Below are 21,088 nucleotides of genomic sequence, written 5' to 3'. Positions count from 1 at the left end.
GATTCCAGTGCATATTTTTAATTGGATTATCAAGAATATTGAATTTAAGGTCCGAAATAGCGTAATATATTAATTCTAAAAAGCGTATAATGTATCATATTATATTCTAAAAAGTAAATTAAATGTAATTAAATTGACTTTTTAGAATGTAATACATTTTGCATATGAGGTTATTTTGTTATTTCATGTGCTATTTTTAGCATGGTTTAAATTGGTTTGAAAATACAAATAAATGGAGAGTAATGAAATTTTGTGATCAAATTGGGGGTAAAGAGCTAATATGAACATGCGGCTAAAATAGCTCTGTTATTTATTAGACTAAATTTCGCTTTAGGGGAAATGTTTCTGATATAATGCATTCATTTTTTAAAATTAAGAAAGTAACAATTATTTTGATGTTCACGTTGTAAAAAATTAGATACTGAAAATCACTGCTATATTGTCCGCAGCCTAAAATGCTATGAAATGTAGGGACTAGTTTTTCTCTCTGAATTTACCTTGTAATTGATGTGAGCTCTTGATTTATCCCCCCCCCCTCCTAAAAGTTCAAACTTAAAAATTTACCACTTAACAATCGAGAATAGCTTTATGGAGCCTCATACAAACAGTTGTTCAAAACTTACAAAGAAATTTTGACTAATAAATAACAGAATGTTTTCGGCTGTTAACATTAGCCCGGCGTCATCCCCATATACCATTTTTTTTAAATACAATTTATTTATATTTTCAAATCAATTTAAAAATTGCTAAAAAGTAGTACATTAAAAATTAAGCGACACTCAAATACAAAATATGACGTCAAGTTCAACTTTTTACTATTTATATTCATTAAATTATTCTTTAAATGAAAGCTTTCAATGAATATATTTACAATGCATTAAATAAATATATTTTAATATTCATTTTTGATTCGCACTTTATGAATTAACCCATAAAATCCTCCAATGAACAAATAATTCGATAAAGAAAATTTTAATATAAAACAAAATGATATTAAAAATAGTAATTTTTATTTATCACTTGTAAAAATAGTTTCTTATTTAATGAAACTGTATTTCAATTGTAATTAATTTTAGGATAATTTATATTAAATGAATTAAAAGTAAGTTAATTAAACAGGATTACACTGAGAAATAAATATGGTCAAAACTACCAGAATATGGTAAAATTTGCAGTGTGGAAACACGTCAGATTATTGTTCTCTATATTAACACTATGGTATGTCAACGCTATGGGAACACCCAAAAGTTCGGTAATGATTTTGGTAAAATTAGCAATAAAATATAATTTTATAATACACGATGAAATTTGATATTTTTATCATAATACTATAAAAAATGGCACAAAAACCATACATTCGGTTTAATTTACTTTTCAGTTTTATATTTTTAACTAAATGTGTAGCAATAAGAAATATAAATTTGAAAACCAGAATTTCCAGTAAGCCGTTATCATATAAACCGGAAAATTACAAAACAAATGGTTTAAATACCGCTGTTTTAGTTTCATTACACAATATTATTTTTTTTCTAATTATCTATTTTTTTAAAAAAAAAAAATTTTTTTTTCTCCCGCAATGCCGTTACAGGACGAAAATTTTACAAAATTTTTTTCCCGTGTCGTAAGCAACACTGATTTTTTAAGAATTTTTTTTTCAAATTCAAAAATTATTTAAAATTTGTGTAAAACATGAAAAAGTACATCTCTAAGAGGATGGATAATTACAATAAAATCAATTGGGAAGTATTATTTGAGATATTTTCTATTGCTAGAAATAAGTATAATGAAAAGGTAAGTAATGAAATGAAGAATTACAAAATTCTTTCCATTAAACATTAATTAGTCAGTGATTAATTCTCAAAATAAATTCAAATGACACTTAATCAAACTTGTCTTTTATCTCGCTCTGGATCATAAATTTAAACTAAAGTTTTTTTAGGAACTTTTCAAAATTAAGACAATCTGAGACTCGTTTTATTTTAGAATATAAATGATTCAGAAAGCTCATTATTTTTAATTTCAAATATTTTCTTCCACGTCAGACTCAACGAATATTAATTGCAGTTAAAATATAAAAAATTATCTGAAAAAAAAAATTCTGAAATGCAGTTTCATAAATCAAAATGAAATTTAAAAAAAATAGTAAAAAAAAAAAAAAAAATTCCTGTAACACTTATCTTAAATGAATTTTTCAGTTTCTTCGCAAATATGAAAGAAAAAAAAAATGGCAAAGTTCTATCAATTGCTTATGATTGATTACTTCTATTTCGTAAGTGCTATAATTAACAGAACAACGTAAACATCTTTTATTTTGATAAGAGTTCCCTGCGTAGAAGTCAGTATGATTTTTGATGCATGGATTTCCGATATTTTAGAACAAGTCTAGCGAGGATAATGTGCAGAAAAATTTAGATGTTAGTTGTGGAAGCATATGTCATAATTTTTGGTAAAAATTAAGCATCTCCTTGGCGACGTGACGTCACGGTTAATCCCTCCTCATTTACATAGTTTAAGGGATCCCGTTGGTTGACTAGCGTCAGCTGTTTACTTCCTATTCGTGGAAAGGGGAAAGCGGCTATTGGGTAACGAAAGGAGTGAGGTTTCAACCCTTTATAGCCACATTTTGCTATGACCCGGATGCTATGAGGTGAAGCGCATCATAGCAGTTCAGTGATTCGACTTGAAATGATCATAAAAACTGGGATGTATTAAAAGCTTTGGAAGATTTTAATCATTGAATTAGTTTCGTAAACTGTATATTTTAATTATAAAAGTTAGTTTCCTTTATTTAATTATCGATTTGAACTAAAATGATGTTGATAAATGAGGTATTTTGGATATTGAAAAATGGGATAGGATACTTTAATCGATAACTTTAATCTAATCATTGAATTAGTTTAGTAAATATGCATTTTAATTAGAAAGGTTCAAGTTTGCTTTATTTGATTATCGATTCGAACTGAAATGTGAGATATTTTTGAAAATTGGATGTGATACTTTAAATAATAGCTTTAATTTTATCATTGAATTAATATGCATATCTTAATTAAAAAGAGTTAAGTTTACTTTATTTAAGTATGAGATCAAACTGAAATAATTTTAAAAATAATGGGATAAATACTTTGATCCATAATTTTTTTTATCTATCCATTGAATTAGTTTTATAAACTTTATATTTTAATTGCGGAGATTTGAGAGGTTAGATAATGTGATTTTTAATTCAAACTGAAATTATCCTTATAAACGAGATATTTTGGATATTGAAAAAGGGAATATGATGTTTTAAATGATAATTTTAATGTTATTCATAAACTAGTTTCGTAAATACACATTTTAAATAAGATCAGTTAAGTTTATTTTAATTATCATTGATTCAATCTGGGAAATCTCCTTGAAAAATGATATAGGATACTTTAAATGATAGTTTCAATCCTATCATTGAATTAGTTTTGTACATGAATATATTATTTAGAAAAAGTTTGGTCTACCATTTTGAACTGAAATAATCTCCAAAAATGAGATAGGATACTTTAAAAGATAGTTTCAATCCTATCGTTGAATTAGTTTTGTAAATGTATAGATTAGTTAGAAAAAGTTTGGTCTACCATTTTGAACTGAAATAAACTCCAAAAATGAGATAGGATACTTTAAAAGATAGTTTCAATCCTATCGTTGAATTTGTTTTGTAAATGTATATATTAGTTCGAAAAAGTTTGGACTATCAATTTGAACAGAAATAATCTCGGAAAAACGTATTGGATACATTGAACGATAATTTTATTTTATTATTAATTTGGTTTTGTAAATGCCATTTTTATTAGAATAAATTTAGTTCGCTATATTAGACTACAGATTCGAATCAAAATCACCTTGAAATATGCTGATAGGGTACTTTGAACGATATATTTAGTGAAGTTTGCATTTTAATTAGAAAGAGTTAAGTTTACTTTATTTAACTTTCGATAAGTATTTATATGAGTTTTAAAAATTTGTTAGGATACTTTGAGTAGTAGTTTTTATTTTATCATTGAATTTGTTTTGTAAACTTTTTGTTTTAATTAGAACAAATTAAGTCTACTTTTTAACTGTCAATTCGAACCGAAATTATAGTGGAAAATAAGATACGATCCTTCAAAAGAATTTAATCCAATAATTGAAATAGTTTTAATGAATTTTACATTATTTCGAAAAACTGGTGTTTAGAAGTTCATAAGAAAAAATAAATTTCTTCATTGTGTTATCATCTTAAAATTTGAGTTACATTGGTCAATTAATTTTTATTAGAATATATATATTTTTTAAACTTCATAATTGCTATTAAAACAATAATATTTATTTGGAAATATGTTTGATTTGGTCAAGAGTATTTTTGAAAGTTAATAGGAGAAATAAGTACTTTTTTTTAATCAGTCAGATTAAGAGCAATAATAAAAAGAATTTATGAGCTATGTGAAAAATTTTTAAATGTTAATGACTGAATTTTTATCCAATGTATGACTGTATTTTTATCCAATGTATGTATTTTATCCATTAAAATATTTATTTTAACTGTTTTTTGTAAAAGTTACAGAGGAATCAAATAAAAAATTTTATATTAAAACTTAAAGAAAGCAACTGCATTTATTTTTAAAAAAACAAGATATTTTATTGTGATTTAAAATTAACAACAATCTAAAACTGATATATTATTGCCAAAAGACAAGGTAAAAATTTTGTCCTCACACCAAAGTTTGCATACGAACCATGGCAGGTGGAAGAAGTTTAAAAATTAATTTCTTTCCGAAAAAACATACATTTCAAATTAATAACAATCGAAATCTGATATATTATTGCCAAAGAACAAGGTAAAATTTTTGTCCTCACATCAAAGTTTGCATACAAACTATGGCAGGCAGAAAAAGTTTAAGAATTAGTTTCTTTCTGAAAAAACATACATTTTAAATTAACAACAATCAAAATCTGATATATTATTGCCAAAGAACAAGGTAAATATTTTGTCCTCACAACAAAGTTTGCATACGAACCATGGCAGGCAGAAGAAGTTTAAGAATTAGTTTCTTTCTGAAAAAACATACATTTTAAAAATATTCAAAAGCTAACATCTTAAATGGGATTCTTTTTTATAGGTAGGATTCAAAAGTAGATTTAAAGATTTTCATTCATGTCGCAAAGATTCTTTTGACAAAAAAATTTTAAGGTAAAATCACTGTTACTCATAGATAAATAACTAAATATATAAAATAAAATAAAATAAAATAAAATAAAATAAAATAAAATAAATGAAGTAAATAAAGTAAAAGTTGGTATAAACTTGAGTTGGATAAAAATAGCATTTTTGAACGTTTTGCTGCTCAATGTTATTTTGTATGACAAAGCAGCATTGAGCAACAAAATGTTGATTAGCTTCAACACAGAAAATCTTATATAACATTGCAAATAAAAATTTTCATTCAGTCACTAAGTTTAAAGCACAACAATATCCCTCGACATGTTTTTAGCATAATCTCAAAATAAATAAATAAATAAATAAATAAGTACACTGTTAGAAATTTCTCGGTAAAAAAGTTAAATAACAATTTATTTAATTGCTATTTTACTATATTCATCCAAATCAGTAAATAACCATAAATAAGATGGTATTCAAACTGTTAACAGTGAGAAAAACCGTTTATTAACAGCTTTCACCTAATATGGTTAATCAACCAGAATTTTAAGGTACCAACTAGAACCACCTAATAAAGTCACTTAGTTCCTTGCAGATGAGTACATATTATCGCCGAGAGGACTAATCTGCTAATCTCATGACCGACCGATGGACACCACGATATTTCTTCATTCCCTTCAACACATGAAGACTTTCCAGTGTCCGCCACTACCCATTTGTGACCCTTTGCTATTAAAATATGATACTCTAATTCACGCATAGACGGCAGCAGCATACAGCTGTTAAACTATTACCAATAACCAGTTAAATTTCTTTTTTAATCTTTTGAGTTTTGAAACCATGCTAGTAGTAAACGGTTTCAAAATTGTAAAGAAAAAAAAATGGGGTTTATGTAAACTGAAAAAACAAGAAACGCACCATCTGCCTTAAAAGTTCGCTTGATTTCCAGCAGGCTTGCTGGTATAGCCAAATGGCATAAGTAACAGCAACAACACACATCTATATCAGGGGTTTCCAACTTACATGAGGCCGGGGGCCGCAATTAAAAACACCAGTCAAATGGCGGGCCACAACTTTATCAAAATTTTATATAGGACTCTATTATGTTTGAAGGAACATTAAATATTACTGTCAGATTTTTATCAAAGTTTTTTAATATTAAAAAACGAAATAACAAGCATTACAAATATTGCTTGTTACGTATCATTTTGAATCTTTTCTTAATCAGAAACTTAATGGAAAGATTTTTTTTAAAATTTAATTCTGAGACAAATTAAATTTTTCTTCGACTTATTAGGAATTATAGCAACAACAAAAAAATTCTCGAGCATCTGAAATTAATTTTTTTTTCTTCTTTTCCGCTCATGAGATTTTCACAATTCAAGGAATTTAGATAAAACATGATATTCATTCTCTCTTTTATACGCTTTAAAATTTACAAATGTGAATAATTTCGTTCAAAATGAGTGGATTCAAAAAGTTAAATCGGAGAATTTTTTCGAGAAAATTTCTGATACGCACATGCTAAGTTATATTTACAAAATACAAAAAAAAAAAATAAAAAATAAGTAAAAAAAAAATAAATAAAGAGCAGCATACACAATTATTTTTGTATTTGAATAAATATTTTCTTGGAGGCAAAGCCTGAGAAGTAATTTTTTTTTCTTTTCTTCCTTTTTTTTAACGAGAAAAGTATTTTAAACCCTTATAGATTTTTTACGAAAATTGTCCGCAAAAAAATGAAAACTAATATATTTTAGTTCGTGGGCCACAGAAAAAGGCTTCGAGGGCCGGATGCGGCCCACGGGCCGCCAGTTGGAAACCACTGATCTATATGATAAATATTCTATTAATTCCTTACCAACTCTATAATTTTTCATTGCACTCTCTCCCTCTTTGTCAGTAGTAATATTCAGATTACAAACCCCTCTTATGCTTACGTTTTAATACTCCCTTCTTTTTTGTTTTAAATTCAACTTTTTTTTATAGTAATCTAGTTTTGAGAATTATAGAATTAATTTGAAATAAACAATGCAACTTGCATAAAATAAAATTTTATGTTTAGCTCATTGTAAAAAATTTTGATATTCTTGACAAAATTGTTCTTCCATTTTTACCTTTTCCCAAATTTATCTTTTATTTAATTTTTTCCAAGAGTAATATTTTTGTATTGCATTTTTTTTTAAATTTTTTGAATTAAAAGAAATTGAAATTAAGAGGATTATTTTAGGGTCTTACGTAAGCATCTCTCATACCTCTCCCTATCACTATCACTTGTCAGAAAAAAATAAGCAAACCACAAACCCCCTCTCTCCTCTAGGTGCTTTACACATAACTTTTATGCAAAGCACCCTAAATTTAAAAGGAGTTGTAGGAATTATACAAATTTTGCCGATTTTTTCTGAAAAGAAATATTTTTCTTCTTTTAAAAATCAAGCGATTCCATTTTATTTTCAAACAAAACACATCTAGAGTTTAGTTTTTTCAAGTAACGTCTCAGAGACATTTTATTTTTTCAAAAACATTAAATTTAGAAAGGTTTTTTTCATCACTCTAACTTTTTAGAGGAGTATCAGTTTCTAATATCCAAAATCTAAAATATTGGCAAAGTATTGGTTGAGATTTAAAGTAAGTTGTCGTGTACCAAACCATTTTTTTCTCGAACGGTCTGTTCTAATGCCATGAGAAATCCAGATGTGGGAAAGTGGACATACAGGGATTTAACAATGGCGTTGAAATCTCAAAGTAGGCCTAAAGTAGCTTTAAAATGGACTTTAAATCAATTTTAAAGTTTGTAGTATAGTTTTCAGAGACACATAATGGATTTGAAAAAGTTTCCCGAAATTTTCAAGGATTTTGTGAAAAGTTTATTTTGAACACTTGAAGATTCGCTGATTTGATCATGTGTTTATTTGAGAGACGCAACTATCGCTTCTAAATGTCTAGCTAGTGTGCAAATTAATTAGAGTCAACCTTAAAAATGCCAATTGTTTTATTTTTCTAGGTAAATTGTTCAATTTATCTTGGTAATCTGCACTAAATCATAAATAAATAAGATTTTTGCTGAAACAACAGTAACGTTTCTTACGCTAAATTAATATAATGTTATTAATTTAGTTTTCGCTATCTAAAAAATTCAATTGCTGCAATCAAGCAATCAATACATAGAATTAATCCTCAATCTTTCAAAATTAAAGTTCCTGTTACCATACATTTAGTAAGAATACTAAATGGAAAAGTCAATTTAACCGAATAAATTGTTTTCATGCCTTTCTAAAAGTATCATGATATTACAAAAATGCTCTTTAAAATTATCATTCATTTTACTATTTTTTGTTGTTGGTAATTTTAAGCCATCGGTGTCCATATCTTGCCTTTTACCAAATAGAATAGTAATAGACCTTATAATTCGTTTACACATCTATGGCTTATTCAAAATGGTGGTTAATTTAACTGACAGATTGCAGTTAGGTGACTGTTAATTACTCATTTTCCTAACATAACTCTCAATTATAACATATAGGAAAGGGGTCTAAATGGTATATATTCGAATGTTTTAAAGATACTAAATTTGGATAGATCAAGCTATGGTCTTGTCCAAAAGATGTCTGTCTGTTTGATACACCTTTTATGGAGGTAGTGGGATTTTTGATATTTTTTTCAGTTACGTGTAGTTTCTTTCTAAATACAAAATGAAAAATGGCTTACAAATTCTTTTTAATTTGAAAAACAGAAGCACAAGTTTGTGAAAGACATCAAGAATATATATCAAATTTCACAGCGGAATTCAATCCCACAACATCCACGCTTCAAAGCGTTTAGGAGAACTACGATACCCCACAGTGATGAAGACCTCTGGAATTTGTTGCAAGCAAAACAATCATACATTATTAGAGCCTCGTTTATGAGGATAATAGTCTTTCCATTAAATGCTCCGAAGGCATCGGGTTATCGTTGTGCTGTCTTTTTCATTTTGATACTATATGCTCTACAATTTGACAAGAGACAAGGCAGTAGGTAGGTACTTTATTTACATCACACTAGAGATGCGCAATAGGCTATAAGCGACAGTCTGGGCAGCATCCCTCTGGATGATCCGAAGACATACCATTACAGTTTTGATCCTCTATGATGGGAGATGGATGGGCTATAGAGGGGATGGCTCCTTCCCTTCGGTATCCCGGCGACTTGCGAGCGAAGTCGAGGACTTTATGGTAGAACAGTCTAACGAGGACCAATACCGCACACCCTCGGTCCCTACGCAGACTGATACAAGTGGTCACCCAATCGCTAACTGACTGCAGCCAGTGATGCTTAACTTCCGTGTTCTACTGGGAACCGTGTCTTTACGATCAGTCCACTGTGGGACATAAGAGACAAGTCATTCCTTACATAATGCATACGCACATGCATACGTATTGGAGGGATTCGAACCTGCTACCCTCATTTTGCATAGCGCTTGATGGAAAGACGAGACTTCTCGGTTAGGGATGTTCCTGTAAAACGAATAAGTAAAAAAATAAGAATTTCTATTCCAATTATTTAATTATTTGTTAATTGTTACACTTGTATATGAAGGCTTGTGTGCTCATTACGAAATACCGTTTATAAGCCCGAATCAAGTTGAAAAACTGATCACTCTAGCTATTGAAATACGTAACAAGGATAACATTCTTGCGTGAAGATAGCAGATTCGAATCCCATCGCATTCCTGGAAATATGTGCGATGCATTTCTCCATCTTGTGCTTTATGTACTTCGACTTGACAGGGGATTATAATTCGGGCTTTGTAATGAGTACATAAGACTTCATATGTATGTGTAACAATAAATAAATAAAAACAAATAAACATAAGTAAATAAATACTTTCGGGGTTGCGTTGGAATTCAAACCCGCTACCCGCTTTCATTTCAGAATGTTATTACAGCCCTCATGCGTAATAGTTAAGTTACTAATTTAGTTTGGCCTTATCTAGGCATTTGTATATTTACAAACAGGTAGGAGTTTTATTTACGTCGCACTAAAGATGCACAATGGACTATTGGCGACGGTCTGGGAAACATCCCTGAGGATGATCCGAAGACATGTCATCACAATTTTTATTCTCTGTAGAGGGGATGGCTCCTCTGCTTCCGTAGCCCAACGAACTGCGCGCGAAGTTGAACACTTTAATGCTAGAACTGTTTAACGAGGACTGATACCCTGCAGACCCTACGCTGGCTTATCAAAGTGGTTACCCACCCGTTTATTGACCACAGCCAGTGAGGCTTGACTTCGGAGTTCTACTGGGAACCGTGTCTTTGCGATCAGTTCACTGTGGAACACTTTAATAGTTTTAAAGGTTGGTTGAAGTGCTTTGAAGTTGAAGCTTTCTTAGAAAAAACAGCTAACGGAAGAAAAAATATGAAAAATATGAATAACAAGCGTTTACTACATATAATAGAGGTTATCAAAACTGAAAAGCTTTGTGTTATCTCAAATTCTATAAGTGCTGTCAAAATTACTGAATTTATGTGGTAAAATTATCGAATTTTACCATATATTTTAATAAATGTCATAATGATAAAACCATGTTTTATTTTTAATTTTACCAAAAGACATCACAAAAGCGCTACGGAAAAATTACCCTTTTCTGACTTTCTGGCGGTGTTTCCATAAATCCAGAGAACGAGGTAAATTTTACCATATTCTGGCAGTCTCGACCGTACCTTTTTTGGTGTATGAATTTAAAATAAATATTAGTGAGTTATTCTATACACTACGTTATTTGCATTTTGCAAATTACAATCAAATAAATGTTAGAAATTCTGCTTAGAATTAATTGTTTTTAAATGTATCTTATTGAAATATTATATATTATTTATTTTTTTGATATTTTGCGAATTATAACAGAATTACAAACGTTATAAATTTATTTTGCAATTGAATTAATTATATCCAACAGTATTTAAATTTTTGGGATGGGAAATTATACGAAGACTTTGTTTGAGATTTTCATACACTTCTCAGTTTAAAATTGCTGTTAATTAATCTTTTGGATAAGATATTAATGAAGATAGAAGGCCATGCATATTTCCAAAAAAATATTAACAATTATTAACATATCACTAAATTCCAAACCCGATCTTAAGAATGAATTTAAAACGAACGTTAATTAATCATTTTGCTGCATATATTATTGATTCTATTATGACGCTTTTTCGCATTATTCAAATGAAACACTTAAAAGTCAAAATTTTATAATTTATGATGCCATTATGCGCAAGCGTCGAGCACGTCCCGTCAAAATTCATTATCAGCACAAGGTCAGGCATCACACTAGCCCTTTCTTTTTTCAATTAAAAAACCTCCTCAAATCCCTTTAGGTTTACAGATAATACCCCTCTATCCAAAAAGGAAGTAAAACATAAAAACAAAGGAGCTGAAAATACCCCATAACCCTTTTTTTCTACACTTATAGTCATTTCATCAGGGGCCCGGAGGGCCATTAATAACCTTTAAGTTTTTAGGAAGTTGAAGTAGAAGTACTTCCCCCTTCTTATTTTTTGCGATTAGCTATTAAACATTAGCGTGATTAACAAAAACGAACCTTGCTGATTCATCGTTTCAAGAGGGGTAGGGAAAAAGGGTAAAAAAAAAAAATTTTTTTTTTTTTAGTTTTGTGTCCGCGTGGGGTGTACGGCCTTGCGCCCCTGGGGTAGGGAAGATTATAAAAAACGCGACAGTTGAGTAAAAAAATACAATGAAAAAATTGCCCGTAGGTTGAGGCTATTGTCTTTTGTTCACCACCCCACGCGCATCATAAAAAAAAGAGTTCCCCGACCCTAGGGGGGAATTATGGGTTACAATCAGCAACGGTTCTCGCCGATCGTTTTTGATTTCGGGATAATGCTTACAGCTGCTTCTTCGTACTTTATACCCGGGTGTGACCTTGCCAAATTTGCATAAAGGTTCAATGTATGATAGAGGACCTTGAAAATTTGTTGAAGTAAAGAAACAGTTTTGACGATTTAAAATCAATTTAATTACAACAAACAACTCAACTAAAATATATTAAATTGATTTTTTTTTAATTTTAATTAAATTAATTGGTAAGACGTAAGGCCTAAAAAAATATTTTATTTATAAATGTAAAATATGGTTTATAATATCATGAAATAAATTATTTATCGCTCTAAATAAGCAAATTATTTTGTTGTAATTTTAATACGATATGTAACTTAAAAATCTTACAAAAACCCCTGAAAGTAAGAATTATATAAAGTTTATTTTAGAGATGAAAAATGATCAATATTATTTTGCTGCATGGCTGCATAAAGACTCAATGCGTGAAACAGACCTTGAGACTTTGTTAAATTAAACAGATTTATCAACTAGTTTTACTGCATTAAATGTTATATTAAAATTTATTTAAAAGAATAACTTGACTATTTTATTGATCGAACAGCCGCTTCCGACGTCCAACTGGTCTTCTTTTCTAAACAAGTAAAATTTCAAGTATTTAAAAATTTAAAATCGTATAATCAAAATTTAAGACAATATATAAGCATAAACTCTTTTTGGATTAGTAACAGTATTTTTAATTTTTAGTTTTCACTTGTTAGCACTTATAATCCTTGGACATTTTAGGGCCTTTTTTCAAGATTTGTCAAAAATTTCAAATAAGGATTTGTTTCTTGCTAATATTTTAAACAAAATAAAAATATGTCAATTTTCTCAATCGAGTTTTTTGTAGGATATAAACACAAATGAGCAATTTTGATAAAATTAAGCCATGTGCGCTTACATGCTATTGTAGATTTTCGCTATGTTAGTAATCAAATCTTTATTTTCAGGCCAATGACTTTTATTTGTAGTTGTTTTTTCTTTTCGCCAAAAATCATCCCAATTCGTGAAAATCTGATCATTAGCTTAAGAATTATTAACTTCTCAGCTTTAAAATTTTAGATTTTTTTTAAAAAAAAGTTCCTAATAGTATTTTTCTTGGTAAGATTATACTATAAAGTTTAAGTATGTAACATTTATGTTTAAAAAAGACGTTAAAATAATAATAATCATTAAGATTTGTTCACAAAACGATTTCAGCATTGGATTTTAATAAACATAAATGTCTTAATCACCGTTTTTACAAATACGAGTTAGTTGTTTATTATTTTTATTACTTTTATTACTTATTTATTATTTTATTACTTTTATTACTTATAACTCTTAAATTACCAGTGATAATTAAATATGAATATCTTAAATTTTTGATAATGGGATACTTGCAAGTGGCGTAGTGTGGGTATCTCGATCCTGATTGGTTGCTTAAACGTGGTATTTATTTACGTTAGCAACTGTTCTTTCCATTCTATTTCGGGTAAGAAAAGTCCATCAAGTATCAGTTCTCTAAAGTGATACATTCTAAATTTTTTTACAAAGATTCTTCCTTCAGTATTTAGTTCTTTCCTTATCTATTTACACGTAAACTTAACACAAAGACTGGCACGAAGTCATGTGGAACATAAATAAACAAATTATGCAACGAAGTTGCCAGGTACGCAAAATATATCACGATTACAACAAAATACATAAACAAATAATAGCTCTAAGTTAAGTAAAAGAAGTAGAGGAGAAAGAATTATATTTCGATGTGTAATACGGCTCGGTCTTTAATTAAATTATCATTAATTAACATTCTTACTTATGTAGAGAAACTTAGCTCAACTTTAAAAACGAGATTTTACTGATAAAGATTAGTTGGTGCTGACGTCCTAGGTCACGTGTGATGGGTATAGGAGATCCTCTACTTCTTTAAGTACAAATACCCAATTGATGTTAGCCGACGTAATTAATTCAGCACTCAAACTATGAGTTAAGCAAGCTTTAAGGTGATATTTCATTTTCCAGTGATTTCGTTTGCTTCTATTTTTATTTATTTATTTGAAATTTAAAAGATAAACATTTTGTAAGGGTACTGTTTCCGTGGCAGTGTACATAGAATCCAAATCAGTGTTTCCGTTTTCTAATGATCCAGACAAGCATCAACAAACTTTCCCTTTTATACAAAGAAAAGTGATATAAAGCATGACATTAAGATATTATGAAATAGTATAATTAGACAAAAAAATTTCAATTTTTAAAATTTAAATTACAAAATTTCAATTTTTAAACAGTAAAAAGAATCACAATTTTAAATGGTTCTAGATGTTTAGAGTTCCGAATAAAAAATACTTTTTAAATAGAATTAATACGTTTTCAGAAAAACATCTCAAACTTGATCTTTTTAACATTGGATGGATAGGCGCAATAAACTTTATCTAATTTTTTAAAGATTCCATATTTATACTTTACGCTTCCGGTCAAAGCTGCATAAATTTCTCTCCTAAATCCTAATTAGTTTTTTGTACTTTAAAATAATTCTCCAAAAAAAAAATCATTAACTTTTAGCTTTTGGATACATAATTAATTTGGCTTTAAATCAAAATGCGCATTAATTATAGATACTTTATGGAGAAGGCAAATTAAAATTAGTAATTAAAATTATCCATCAAAAAATGTCTTAAGACTAAAAAGTTTTATCGGCATTTTAATGACTCAGTCATTAAGAAGGAGACGTGATTATGAATACCTTATTATAAGTACGTGATGGCGGATAAATTTTTTCTTCAAACATTAGATCTTTTTAATAAAAAATGATGCATATTTTACGGACATGACTAATTAATTTTTCTTTAAGTATTTCACTTTTCACATCTTTTAGTTTTTGTTTGTTATTCCGCCAGATTATCAAACATAATCATGAACCTGGAGAAAAAAAACTAAAACTTCAATTTTTTTAGAATTTAATTTTATACTTTTTTAGCATTAATAAAGGATAAAGAGGAAATAAATTTATTAATTTGTCTTGAACAGAAAGAAACTAATAACAGTTACAGCTGATGTGATTTGATGGAAAATTTTTAATTACTATTTTTCGCAATTATAAAAGCCTAATATTACTTTTTTATTAGCTTATTTCTTTACATTATAATTTAAATTCAATTTTTTTTAACAAATACTTTTAATTTCTTGGAAAAACTTTTATTTTCTGATCAAAGATATTTCTTAAAAATAATTATAATTTATTTTCAAACAACGTTTTTAAAATTGGATTTAAATGAGAAAATATTTCTACTTTTGTCTCTCCAAAAAGTTACATGTAAGTTACATCACTTAAACATGGGTCATTTTTTGATGGTGATAGAAGATTATAGGGATGGTGATGCGCCCTACTGTTTTCGTTATTAATAACTTTATTTTTATCAAAATTGAATCCATAGTTCAAAGCTCCCAGAGGTCAAAATTACCAAAATATTATAAAATTTACCGTGTTTCTGGCTTTGTGGAAACACCAAAAAATTCAGTAATTTTTACCGAAGCGCTCTGGTAATGGTTTTGATAAATTAACAAGAAAATATTGTTTTATAATCTGTGATAAAATTTGGTAAATGTGGTATATTTTGGTAAATTTATCATGATACTTTAGAGCATGGCATAAAACCTACTTATTCGTTTAAATTTACTTTACAGTTTTGTATTTTTTGTTAAAAGTGCGGTAATAAGAACCATAATTTTTAAAACCAGAGTTTCCGGTAAACATTTACCATTTGATCGATTTTTTTAATGAATAGTTTAAATACCGTATATTTTGGTTTTATTAGCAAGAAATATGTTTTTTTACCATAAACCATAACCAGTCATAACCATACAATATAGTAATTTTCCCAGAATTTTTTTCACCGTGTACATAGTTTCATTGTAAGTGGACCAAACAAATACCGAGACCATTCCTGATAGTTATTTTCTTCTTTTTAGTTATGTGTCTGATTCAGAAAATTGTTTTTTCTCAAGTTTCCGCTTCCTGAAACTACTTCTGTCTTCTGAGAAAATATATTTCTTATAAATAATAAAATAAAATAAAAAATAAAAAGTGGATGAAAAAGAGAAAATGATTATATTTTGTCACAGTGAAACCAAAAACTAAGTCGCATCACTTTCGATAAACGTAGGGATTTTTGATGGGGATTGAAGATTATTGGAAAGGTGGTGAGCCCTACGTTTATCGTGAGCATTTATTTATTATTTTTTTCAATCGAAGTTGCATGAATTGATTTAGAGTAATAGTCGCTATATCTAGCTACATATTTTCATTCTAAGTATCCTAAATAAGGACTTCTTCTTAGTCTTGTATCTGTTAATTTGTTTGATTAGCAAAATTGTTTTCTCTCCATAAATAATTTGATGCTATTTTCTTATCTTCTAGGCAAAGATGATGCCTAGATGACGCAAAGATGATCTTAGAAATAAGATGATGCATCAAAAAGTAGACAGCGGGTATTAGAGGTAAGTTGGTATTCTATGCATAATTTTTGCCACAGTGAGCATTGAGGGACTGTACCAATAGTCCAGTTATAACCAAACCGTCTACCACTGACTTAAAATATCCTCTGTGGTAGACGAATCATGGGTTAGAGTCTCCATGCCATCCGGCCAACCGTGGAAGGTTTTCGTGATTTTCCTCTCCATGTAACTCAAACATGGGTTAGCTCCATCAGAAAGTCATCCACGAAGGCAAATTTCTCTTAATACTTGATACAGGAAGTTCCGTTGTCTTCTTGATTGGGTTCAAAATTGCAAGGCTACGGAGCTCATTATTAGCAGTCGTAAACCTAAACTTGGGTCGGCTGTTCAACGACGGTAATAAACCACCCATCGTAGAGGCATTTTTGGAAAATAGCAGTAAATTAATTTTCCATTTACTAGAAATATGTTAGCCAAAATTAAGATTTTTTTTTGAAAATAAGCTTAGATTAAGAATTTTTTCAAAAAAGGTGGCAGCTCCTTTGATTGAAAGTCCTTTATAAGTCTGACGACATCTGCACTTGACTTACAGAGAAGTCAGTTTCTTTGACTATAATATCACTATCTTGAACATAAATACGATAAAAATTTTCTGAAACTTTAGTAAGGAGATAAATTGAACTCAAATTTTCATTCACGTTGAGCCACGGTAAGGACTCATCCCGATCAACTTAGTACACGGAAAAAGAAATTCTGTTAAAATTTCCGTACTTTAACATAAAAACATTTCTGATTAAAAGTAAAAGTATATTCTGGTAATGAAACTAAAACATAAGATATTTTAACTATTCATATGGTTACGGTTTACTGAAAATTTCGATTTTTAGAATTATAGTTTTTATTAACACACATTAAATTTTACAGAATGAATGGTTTTTATTCAGTATTATAAGTTATGAGATATCATTACCAAATTCTATCACATTTATCAAATTTTAACGTATAACATAAAACAATATTTTATTGTTAATTTTACCAAAATCATTACCAAAGCGCTTCGGTAAAATAACAGCGTTCCCATAGAGTCAGAAACCATGTACCACAAACCATAAATTTAACCATATTCTAACGATAACGATGTAACGATTGAGTTTCTGAGTTGAATTTTTTTAGAAAACTTAAGAGGACGCCATACCACGGGAGAAATTTTTTCGTTACAAATTCTCTTTCACCTCCAAATCTAATTTAATATTTAAAATGTAGAAAAATACACAAACTTAGACTATAGCTCTGACAAACCTAGAGTAAGCCGTGAAGTTTCAGATACTGAATAGAACGTATTTAATATTCAAAATATAGAAAAACACACAAACTTAGACTGTAGCTCAGACAAACCTAGAGTGAGCCGTGAAGTTTCAGATACTGGATGGAACTTATTTAATATTCAAAATATAGAAAAACACACAAACTTAGACTATAGCTCAGACAAACCTAGAGTGAGCCGTGAAGTTTCAGATACTGAATAGAACTTATTTATTATTCAAAATATAGAAAAACACACAAACTTAGACTGTAGCTCAGACAAACCTAGAGTGAGCCGTGAAGTTTCAGATACTGAATGGAACTTATTTATTATTCAAAATATAGAAAAACACACAAACTTAGACTGTAGCTCAGACAAACCTAGAGTGAGCCGTGAAGTTTCAGATACTGAATGGAACTTATTTAATATTCAAAATATAGAAAAACACACAAACTTAGACTATAGCTCAGACAAACCTAGAGTGAGCCGTGAAGTTTCAGATACTGAATGGAACTTATTTATTATTCAAAATATAGAAAAACACACAAACTTAGACTATAGCTCAGACAAACCTAGAGTGAGCCGTGAAGTTTCAGATACTGAATGGAACTTATTTAATATTCAAAATATAGAAAAACACACAAACTTAGACTGTAGCTCAGACAAACCTAGAGTGAGCCGTGAAGTTTCAGATACTGAATAGAACTTATTTATTATTCAAAATATAGAAAAACACACAAACTTAGACTGTAGCTCAGACAAACCTAGAGTGAGCCGTGAAGTTTCAGATACTGAATGGAACTTTTTTATTATTCAAAATATAGAAAAACACACAAACTTAGACTGTAGCTCAGACAAACCTAGAGTGAGCCGTGAAGTTTCAGATACTGAATGGAACTTATTTAATATTCAAAATATAGAAAAACACACAAACTTAGACTGTAGCTCAGACAAACCTAGAGTGAGCCGTGAAGTTTCAGATACTGAATGGAACTTATTTATTATTCAAAATATAGAAAAACACACAAACTTAGACTATAGCTCAGACAAACCTAGAGTGAGCCGTGAAGTTTCAGATACTGAATGGAACTTATTTAATATTCAAAATATAGAAAAACACACAAACTTAGACTGTAGCTCAGACAAACCTAGAGTGAGCCGTGAAGTTTCAGATACTGAATGGAACTTATTTATTATTCAAAATATAGAAAAACACACAAACTTAGACTGTAGCTCAGACAAACCTAGAGTGAGCCGTGAAGTTTCAGATACTGAATGGAACTTATTTATTATTCAAAATATAGAAAAACACACAAACTTAGACTGTAGCTCAGACAAACCTAGAGTGAGCCGTGAAGTTTCAGATACTGAATGGAACTTATTTAATATTCAAAATATAGAAAAACACACAAACTTAGACTATAGCTCAGACAAACCTAGAGTGAGCCGTGAAGTTTCAGATACTGAATGGAACTTATTTATTATTCAAAATATAGAAAAACACACAAACTTAGACTGTAGCTCAGACAAACCTAGAGTGAGCCGTGAAGTTTCAGATACTGAATGGAACTTATTTATTATTCAAAATATAGAAAAACACACAAACTTAGACTGTAGCTCAGACAAACCTAGAGTGAGCCGTGAAGTTTCAGATACTGAATGGAACTTATTTAATATTCAAAATATAGAAAAACACACAAACTTAGACTATAGCTCAGACAAACCTAGAGTGAGCCGTGAAGTTTCAGATACTGAATGGAACTTATTTATTATTCAAAATATAGAAAAACACACAAACTTAGACTATAGCTCAGACAAACCTAGAGTGAGCCGTGAAGTTTCAGATACTGAATGGAACTTATTTAATATTCAAAATATAGAAAAACACACAAACTTAGACTATAGCTCAGACAAACCTAGAGTGAGCCGTGAAGTTTCAGATACTGAATGGAACTTATTTATTATTCAAAATATAGAAAAACACACAAACTTAGACTATAGCTCAGACAAACCTAGAGTGAGCCGTGAAGTTTCAGATACTGAATGGAACTTATTTAATATTCAAAATATAGAAAAACACACAAACTTAGACTATAGCTCAGACAAACCTAGAGTGAGCCGTGATGTTTCAGATACTGAATGGAACTTATTTAATATTCAAAATATAGAAAAACACACAAACTTAGACTATAGCTCAGACAAACCTAGAGTGAGCCGTGAAGTTTCAGATACTGAATGGAACTTATTTATTATTCAAAATATAGAAAAACACACAAACTTAGACTGTAGCTCAGACAAACCTAGAGTGAGTCGTGAAGTTTCAGATACTGAATGGAACTTATTTATTATTCAAAATATAGAAAAACACACAAACTTAGACTGTAGCTCAGACAAACCTAGAGTGAGCCGTGAAGTTTCAGATACTGAATGGAACTTATTTATTATTCAAAATATAGAAAAACACACGAACTTAGACTGTAGCTCAGACAAACCTAGAGTGAGCCGTGAAGTTTCAGATACTGAATGGAACTTATTTATTATTCAAAATATAGAAAAACACACAAACTTAGAAACTTAGACTATAGCTCAGACAAACCTAGAGTGAGCCGTGAAGTTTCAGATACTGAATGGAACTTATTTATTATTCAAAATATAGAAAAACACACAAACTTAGACTGTAGCTCAGACAAACCTAGAGTGAGCCGTGAAGTTTCAGATACTGAATAGAACTTATTTAATATTCAAAATATAGAAAAACACACAAACTTAGACTGTAGCTCAGACAAACCTAGAGTGAGCCGTGAAGTTTCAGATACTGAATAGAACTTATTTAATATTCAAAATATAGAAAAACACACAAACTTAGACAATAGCTTAGACCAGTGTTTGCCAACGTGGGGTCCACGCCCCACTGGGGGGCAATTTGATTGTTAAGGGGGGCCATTCGAAAATGGACTCGACACGAGTTTAACCCTTTTGCTCCGGGCCATTTAAATGCAATGATAGATTTCGGTGCCAAAATTGAAAGAAAAAATCAAATTCCTAAATAATTGCAGCCAATAAATATTAAAAAGTATTTTGACGAGACCAGAATATCAACTGGGTTTTTGGCGTCGTCAAGTTAACCTCCCTGCAGCAGACTCCGCGTGGACTTTCAAACTTTAAAGAAAAATTTTGAAAAGGAGACAACAGTAAAGTCTCTATTTACTGCTCACACTTCAACTCATAATCGTATTCTTGAGGCTAGTTATCAAATTTTTTTATTCATTGCTAAATCTGGAAAAAAAATCATACTACAG

The 21,088-nt window shown here is 29.5% G+C and overlaps 1 long non-coding RNA gene across 2 annotated transcripts in view; it reads left to right on the top strand.

Moving 5' to 3' along the window:
• The window catches only part of LOC107441404 (uncharacterized), a 279,536-nt gene that overhangs the window by 28,540 nt on the left and 229,908 nt on the right, over window positions 1–21,088 (top strand). For both annotated transcript variants that reach the window (XR_015435857.1, XR_001583730.4), the window contains exon 2: window positions 16,449–16,528. This is a non-coding gene — a long non-coding RNA (uncharacterized LOC107441404). The remainder of the gene's footprint in view (window positions 1–16,448; window positions 16,529–21,088) is intronic.

This window comes from Parasteatoda tepidariorum, chromosome 1 (genome assembly GCF_982258835.1).
Source record: "Parasteatoda tepidariorum strain Cologne lab strain chromosome 1, Ptep-v5.0, whole genome shotgun sequence".
Lineage (NCBI taxonomy): Eukaryota > Metazoa > Arthropoda > Arachnida > Araneae > Theridiidae > Parasteatoda > Parasteatoda tepidariorum.
Note: the sequence above shows the minus strand (reverse complement) of the source record. Positions and strands in the feature narration are given on the sequence as shown.